The sequence below is a fragment of the Ursus arctos genome, unplaced genomic scaffold (genome assembly GCF_023065955.2).
Source record: "Ursus arctos isolate Adak ecotype North America unplaced genomic scaffold, UrsArc2.0 scaffold_14, whole genome shotgun sequence".
Classification (NCBI taxonomy): Eukaryota; Metazoa; Chordata; class Mammalia; order Carnivora; family Ursidae; genus Ursus; species Ursus arctos.
The window spans coordinates 24,255,410-24,264,223 of NW_026622808.1; the positions used below are offsets into that span (position 1 = coordinate 24,255,410).

Sequence of the window (8,814 nt, forward strand, 5' to 3'; positions counted from 1 at the left end):
ATATGTATATATGTATATATACATGTATATATGTATATATGTATACACACACACACACACACACACACTTGCTTCTTCATTGCTTAATTTATTGGCATATAGTTGTTGATAATAGTTTCTAATGATTGTTTCTATTTCCTTGGTGTTAGTCGTGATCTCTCCCCTTTCATTCAAAATTTTATTAATTTGGGTCCTTATCTATTCTTTTGAATAAGACTTGCCAGTAGCTTATCAATCTTATTAATTCTTTCAAAGAACCAGCTTCTAGTTTTGTTGATCTGCTCTACTGTATTTCTGGTTTCTAATTCATTGATCTCTGCTCTAATCTTAATCAATTGTCTTTTCGTGTGTGGCTTAGGCCTGTTCTTCTGTTCCATCTCCAGCTTCTTAAGGTTTGAGCATAAGGACTGCATTTTAGATTTTTCTATTCTTTTGAGTGAGGCTTGAATGGCTTAGTATTTCCCCCTTACAACCGCCTTTGCTGTGTCCCATAGTTTTTGGACCGATGTGTTTTCATTCTCATTGGTTTCCATAAATTGCTTAAGTTCCACTTTAATGTCCTGGTTTACCCAATCATTCTTTTTTTTTTTTTTAAAGATTTTTTTTTTATTTATTTATTTGACAGAGACAGCCAGCGAGAGAGGGAACACAAGCAGGGGGAGTGGAAGAGGAAGAAGCAGGCTCCTAGCCGAGGAACCTGATGTGGGGCTCGATCCCAGAATGCTGGGATCACGCCCTGAGCCGAAGGCAGACACTTAACGACTGTGCCACCCAGGCGCCCCTACCCAATCATTCTTGAGCAGGATAGTTCTTAGTTTCCAAGTGTTTGAGTTTCTTCCAAATTTTTCCTTGTGATTGAGTTCCAGTTTCAAAGCATTGTGGTCTGAGAATATGCAGGGAATAATCTCAGTCTTTTGGTATCAGTTGAGACCTGTTTTGTGACCCAGTATATGGTCTATTCTAGAGATAGGTCCATGTGCATTCAAAAAGAATGAGTATTCTGTTGTTTTAGGGTGTAGTGTTCTGTATATATCTATGAGATCCATCGGGTTCAGTGTGTCATTTGAAGCTCTCGTTTCTTTGTTGATTTTCTGCTTAGATCATCTGTCTATTGCTGAGAGTGGAGAGTTGAGGTCCCCTACTATTAATGTATTGTTATCTATATGTCTCTTTATTCTGAATAAGTGTTGGCTTAGGTAGTTGGTTACTCCCCTGTTGGGGGCAGAGATATTTATAATTGTCATATCCACTTGTTGGATACACCCTTTAAGAATAATATAGTGTCCTTCTGTATCTCTAACTACAGTCTTCAGCTTAAAATCTAATCTGTCTGATATGAGAATTGCTACCCCAGCTTTCTTTTGAGGTCCGTTGGCATGAAAAATTGTTCTACATCCCTTCATTTTCAGTCTGGATGTATCTTTAGGTTGAAAATGAGTCTCTTGTAGATAGCATATGAATGGCTCATGTCTTTTTAACCAATCTGCAACCCTGTGGTATTCTATGGGAGCATTTAGGCCATTCACATTGAAAGTGATTATTGAGTGGTATGATTTTAATATTGTCATGTTGCCTGTGAAGTCCTTGTTTCTATAGATTGTCTTTGTAAATTTTTGCTCTGTATCACTCTTGGGGTCTTTTCCTTTTATAGAACCCCCCTTAATATTTCTTGCAGGGCTGGCTTGGTGGTCACATATTCTTTCAGTTTCTGCCGGTCTTGGAAGCTCCTTGTCTCTCCATCCATGCTGAATGACAGCCTTGCTGGATACAGTATCCTTGGCTATGTGTTCTTCTCATTTGGTACCCTGAATATGTCTTGCCAGCCCTTTCTGGCTTGCCAGGTCTCTGTGGATAGGTCTGATGTTATTCTGATGTTCCTCCCTCTGTATGTAAGAAATCTCTTCCTCTCTCACCACTTCAAGATTGTTTCATTGGATCTAAGATTTGCAAATTGTACTATTATATGTCGTGGTGTCAGTCTGTTCTCATTGATCTTGGGAGGGGTCCTCTCTGCCTCTTGGACATGAATGCTTCTTTTCTTCCCCAGATTAGGGAAGTTCTCAGCTATGATTTGCTCCAATATATCTTCTAGACCTCTCCCTTTCTCCTGATAATTCTGATATTGGAAAGTTTCATTGAGTCAGTAATCTCTCTCAGCTTAATTTCTTGAAATTAGATTTGTTTTTCCATCGCCACCTCATTTTCCTTCTTTTCTATCATCTTACCCTCGAAATCACTAATTTGTTCTTCTGCTTCATTTACCCTGCAGTCAAAGCATCCAGTTTATTTTTTTATTCATTTATTTATTTTTTTTATTATATTATGTTAGTCACCATACAGTACATCTCTGGTTTTTGATGTAAAGTTCCATGATTCATTACTTGCGTATAACACCCAGTGCACCATGCAATACGTGCCCTCCTTACTACCCAGCACCAGCCTATCCCATTCCCCCACCCCCTCCCCTCTGAAGCCCTCAGTTTGTTTCTCAGAGTCCATAGTCTCTCATGCTTCATTCCCCCTTCTGCTTACCCCCCCTTCTTTATCCCTTTCTTCCCCTACCGATCTTCCTAGTTCATCCAGTTTAGACTGCATTTCATTCATAGCATCTCTAAGTTCGGCCTGATTAGATCTCATTTCTGCCCTTAGTGCTTCTATATTTTTGTTAATATTTTTCTCAATCCTAGATATCATCTTGATAATTGTTACTCTGAAATCCATTTCTGACATCTTGGTTATATCCATATCCATTAGTTCTGTGGCAGAGGCCACAGTCTCTGTTTCTTTCCTTTGTTGGGGGTTCCTCCTCTTTTTCATTCTGATGAGGTGTGGTTGAGGGAATGGACAGAGTCCAAATTATTGACCAAGACCCAAGTAGGTTGCACCTGTTTTCTAGGGATCTTAGGGATGTGGGCTTCTTGTTCTTCCAGGCTGCCTTCTGGGGGAGGGGCTTGCCGAGCTGATACTCAGGCAACCCTGCCTGCCCCCAGCGTGGGAAGGATGAGCTCAGTGAGAACTGGTTTTGGGGGCTTTTGTTCTCTTGCAGCTTGCCTGGTGCTTTCCACATCCATGTCTCTTCTGAGAGTCAGAGCAGCAGTCACCATATCCAAACCTCTGTCTCAGAACAGAGAGATCACAGTCTGCTCCTCACTGAGCTCTCCAGGCAACACTGACTCCATTTCTGCCAGTGCTGCTAAAACCCTGCAGCGTGCCGGGTTGTGCACCCCACAGCCACTCTCCCAGTCCTCGCTCCCAGGGCCAGCATGTCTCTGCCCTTTGTGCTTAAAACAGCCAGCCACCCCTGATTCATCTGCGTGCCCCCGAGCTCCAGGTTTCAGTCTGGGGGGCTGCCCTAAAGACCTTTCCCCACCACTACCGGCTTGTGAGTCCAGCCTGCTTCCCAGTACAGGCTTCTGCCTTCCCAGCACAAGACCATGGAGTCTCCCTCCCCTTTCCATTTATCTTCCGATATCTGTTACCAGACTCTCGGCTCCCCACTTCATACCTCGAGACCAACTGCCAATGATGTTTTGTTCGTAGAGATTCAGATGTAACTTCTTACATTTCAGTCTGATTTCATAGGTGTTCAGAGTGGTCTGGCAGATATCCAGCTCAATTCAGGGGCCCGTTTGAAATAGGTCCCCTACTTCTCCTCCATCTCCCCCCCTGCTTTGTGATTTTAAAACTACCAGTGGCGGCTAGCTCAAGGGGGCACCTGAAGCTCCTGGATCATATCTGAGCACTGCACTAAAACCTTTTCTGGACTGCTACCACCCTGTGAAGTTTTTGCCTGGATATGGATGCAGTTTCCAATTTTTTTTCAGGATGCCAAAGAAAAGAGTGGCCTGGCCACGATGAGGAGTGGCAGCCGGCAGCACACTGCAGGGACCATGGTCTCTGACTGCGACCTCTCTCTGGAAGCAGCGAACTTGGACATTGCCCCCCTGCTTGTGTTCCCTCTCTGCTCCTTTTATGATCACGTTCTTCACCTCTGGAAGTGGAAGAGCCACTGAGCTAGGGAAGAGTTTGGTTGGTTTGACGTCGTAAGGACCACTTCTACAAATAAAACCCAGAGTGTGACTTTGTGAGTGAACTGCCCTCAGGCCATCTCATTGAGAGTCTTCCTGTCATCTTCTACAGGTGACTGTGTAGGGCTCAGTGCAGCTTACGGGCTTTCCAGTGTGAGCAAAGAAGCTGTTGGCTTCTCTTACATAAACCTCATCTATCTGCTGGCGAGGTGGTGGCAACTCTGCCTGATACCGAGGAGTCTGCTGTTAAGGGAGTGGAAGGGTCTTGGTTCTCAGCTCTCACACTTGTCAGTTTCTTGTGTGAATTGGACACTCAAATTCTTCATACGTATTTAAATTAACTAAATGAAAAAAAAAAAACTGACTCATTGTTTATGGAGAGCTGAGCTAAGAATCCCTTCCTGGGCTCACTGGACCATAACCTGCTTCCTGGCTCCACTGCTCGGGTACTCTACTGGTTCAGGGACCCCTCCTTTTGCTCTGCACCTCCTTGTATCCTGAAACCACAGTGCCCTACCTAGAATTCTGCCTTTTCATTTACAGAGCCCCTTTCAGAGAGGGATGTCTCTCCCTAGAACAGAATTCTGAGGGTTCAAATTTTGTGCTCCAGTGTTCTACCACTTCCCAGAAGCCAGCATAGGGAGGTTCCCCCCCCCCTTCTGTTTATCTTCTTATATCTCCCTGCAGATTCACGACTCTGCACATCCTACCTTGCAGTCACTTTTCTGCTTGTAGAATTCCAGATATATATTCTTACATCCCAGGCTGATTTTATGGGTGTGCAAAATGGTTTGGTAGATATCCAGCTAAATTCAAGGTACCAGTGGAAATGAGGTCCCCTTCTTGTCCACCATCTTGCCTCCAATCTCCTACTCTAAATTGTTTTGTCTAAATTTCTACATTCCTAGGATTTTATGTGAATGCAAACGTTCACTCTTTTCATTTCTTTACCCTCCAAGTTTCTTTCAAGCTTTCTTTCAACACATTAGATAGGTTATAATGGGTTATAATGAGTGCAGTGAGTTTTGTGCATGCATATATATGCACGAGTGTGTTTTTTGAAATAAATATGTACATGACTATACATACATTTACATACACACAACCCTTAGTCTTGAACACTCTTTGGACCCAAGAAAGTATTTCCACACATTGCATCTTGCCTTACAACATCGCTTGAAGTTATGTTTATGATTCCACATTGCCTCCAGAAGAAAATGTAGGAAGAAAGGATTACACCCTAACAATTGCATAACGAATAATTTGAATTTATTCTGCACCTTCTTGAGTTCTATGGAGATGGAACCATGCAGTATGTACCCATGATTTTTCAATGACTCTTTCAATTCCTAAAATTGTACACTTTAAATATGTACAGTTTGTCACATGCAGTAATGTTCCAATAAAATAATTAGAATTTAAAAATTCTAGTGGGGCATGACTCAGAGTCAGATCTGGAGTGCAGGTATCTGAGTCACACCTAATGTGGTGGGAGACTGTCTTCTAACTGTGAAAAAACAAAGGTTCACATGTGGATATTAAAATAGTTGAAGTAAATTAAGACAATTCACTTTTGATAAACACATTTTTTTCTAAGTAGAAGATTAGCCTACATATATAAAATGAGTAAAATGGCATAGATTTTTCAGGACAGAAGGGCACTACAGCCACACATGTCATGGATGAGCCTTAGAAACACAATGCAGAGATTGCCCCTGAAAAAGAACTCATGTGGAGCCCTGGGGTGATCAGAACAACTCTCTACCCTCCAATCCCCTGCAATAATAAAGACATTATATCGAGCCATGTTATTTTAGGACGCTTTGTATGCAGCAATTGCTAACTGATAGAATAATCAAGTCAGGAAGAACTGATGGTGTTTGTAGTAATATGATCTTTTTATTCTAGGCATTTGTTCTGATACTTGAAGTTAGCCTCCATGATTACTCTGTTCTTGAAGTTTATTTCATATAACTATATTAAAAATATGGGGCACCTGGGTAGTGCAGTCATTGAGCATCTGCCTTCGGCTCAGGGCATGATCCTGGAGTTCCAGGATCGAGTCCCACATCAGGCTCCTCTGCTAGGAGCCTGCTTCTTCCTCTCCCACTCACCCTGCTTGTGTTCCCTCTCTGCTGGCTGTCCCTGTCACATAAATAAATAAAATCTTTAAAAATAATAAATAAATAAATAAATAAATAAATAAATAAATAAATAAATAAAACTCCATTGTGGCCCCTGGTGATAACATGGAAAGGTCGGAAAGGCATGCCTGTTTGCACAGAACTTGAGACTATGGATCACATCGTGGACAGGAGGCAAGGCTTGCTGGTGAGTCCTCCTGTGGTTATGAGGATCATATATAATAGATGATACTGACGTTCATTCACTGTGTATTTAGAGGTTATGGCAAAGTTTAGAATAGTGGGAGATGTTTCATTTAGTGAAATGGAAGGAATCATATTCGTATGCAGCACTGGAAGTTTTCAACCAGAAACCAGAAAATAATTTAATAAAATCCAAACATATCACCAGTGTTTCATCTTACTAACTATCCCTTACAGACGGACCCTGATAATTCATATTTCAATGAGTAGATGAAGCATCTGAGAAAGAAGTATTTTGCATAGGAATAAATGTATGTGTTAATATTCTCTTCATCATCCTTAAAGTCACGTTTGACTCTAAGGTCACGTTATGTCAATCTATTTTTTCCATATTTGTCTTTCTGTGTAGATTCCATTTGGAGACATGTATTTTATTATCATTTCTATTGCGAGTGACTATGGGAGGCATGGTGGACACAAGCCGTGTTATACAACAGGGCTCCTAATATGTAGGAAGATCACCATGAACAGCTATAACAAACAGTACGCCAAAGTCTGCATTCTCAGAAGAGCAGTGAAGGTAGTGATGCACAAAGGAATGATGTTACAAAGGGAAACACAGTCTCAGATTTTTCTGTTATAAATTTATATAAATAGCTATGGTGGCCAAAAGTAGATTTTCCATAGGAGTAGTATGACTCATGACTGTTTTTTTTTTTTAGTAAAACAAAAGAAAAATATTCATTATGATGTATTTCATTTGAGAAGAAATTGTTCTTAGCAGATCCATGTAGTCCTTTGAAATAAGTGAGAATTTCCAAATATATCACATACAATGTTAGAAATAACTTTGAGAGAGTAGGAAAATGACAAAGGGAAAATCTCCTGGGTATCAAAGATATCAGTAAGCTTAATAAAGTGAGTAAATACATTGTACAAGAGGTCAAAATAAACAAGATGGAAATTACAGGAAATAAATCAAGGAAGCAAGTTCTACTTCCAAAATCTGCATTAAAAAAACACACCTTTTGATTCTAAGGCCTCGACCCTGCAATCATGGCAACTTCTTCAGCCTCAGCACAATTGTCCCTTTTAGAACTGCCATCCTAGAGAATCTCATAAGAGCCCTCTTTATGTCTCTGTTCCTCAGGCTGTAGATGAAGGGGTTCAGCATGGGCGTGACCACCGTGTACATCACCGAGGCCACTGCACTTGCGTGGGAGCTCTGGGGAGCAGCAGAGCTAAAGTACACTCCTAGGCTCGTACAATAAAATAAGGAGACAACGGAGAGGTGAGATGCACAGGTGGAAAATGCTTTGTACTTGCCCTGAGCTGATGAGATCCCACATACAGAGGAAACTATCTTAGAGTAAGAGTAAAGGACCCCAGCTAGGGGACCACCACTGAGGAGCACAGCTGCAAAATATATCACCATGTTATTAAAAAATGTATCGGAACAGGCAAGTTGGATCATCTGAGTTCACAGAAAAAGTGGGGGATTTCCACCTCTGTACAGAAGGACAGCCACGACACCATTAAGCTTTCTGACAAGGAATTCAGGATGCTCATGATCCAGGACACCAGAACCAATAATCCACAGAGCCAGAGGTTCATGGTGATCATGTAGTGCAGGGGGTGACAGATGGCCACAAAGCGGTCATAGGCCATCACAGTCAGGAGAAAGACATCTAATCCTGCAAAGAGTGTGGAAAAAAAAAAAAAAACATCTGGCTTAGGCAGCCTTCATAAGTGATCACTTTGCTCTGAGTCTGGATGTTCCACAGCATCTTGGGTACGGTGGTGGAGGTGAAACAGATGTCTACAAAGGACAGATTGGCCAGGAACAAGTACATGGGGGTGTGGAGATGGGAGTCAGAGCTGACGGCCAGGATGATGAGTATGTTTCCAAACACAATGATCAGGTACATGGACAGGAAAAGCCCAAATATGAGGTGCTGCAGTTCTGGATTATTTGATAATCCCAGAAGAAGAAATCCTGAAATTTGGGAATCATTGCCTTGTCCCATGTGGTGGTTGCGATGACTAGAAATTAGCACAAAAATGATTAATTATAACACAAATGGGGATTAGTAACATGGTGGAAATGCTACAATTACAATGACAGTGGGAGAAAAAAAAAGCAGGCATAAATGAAAATAGATGAGGTGTTATTTTTTTGGGAGTTCAGGAAGACCTAAAAGAAGGTGACATTTGAAGGCAGAGTTCAGGGAAGTCTGCACGTAAGACACGAGTTTATCTGAGCATGTGTGTGCCCTGCAGGAGAAAGAGCCAGTGCAAAGGCCCTGAGGAAGCCACTTGTTTCAGATGGATATCCAGGACTCAAAATGGAGCCAGTGTAGTCAGGAGAAGAGCAAGAGGGAGAGTGATGAGAGGTTATGTTAGGGAAGGTTGAGGAACAAGATGGCCTCCCCGCTGTAGTGGAGACTTCAAGACACAGG

The 8,814-nt window shown here is 41.8% G+C and overlaps 1 pseudogene; it reads right to left on the minus strand.

The window, feature by feature from the left end:
- Positions 1 to 7,502: 7,502 nt before the first annotated feature.
- On the minus strand, positions 7,503 to 8,217 carry LOC125280924 (olfactory receptor-like protein OLF4; annotated as a pseudogene).
- Between the last annotated feature and the right edge of the window lie 597 nt (positions 8,218 to 8,814).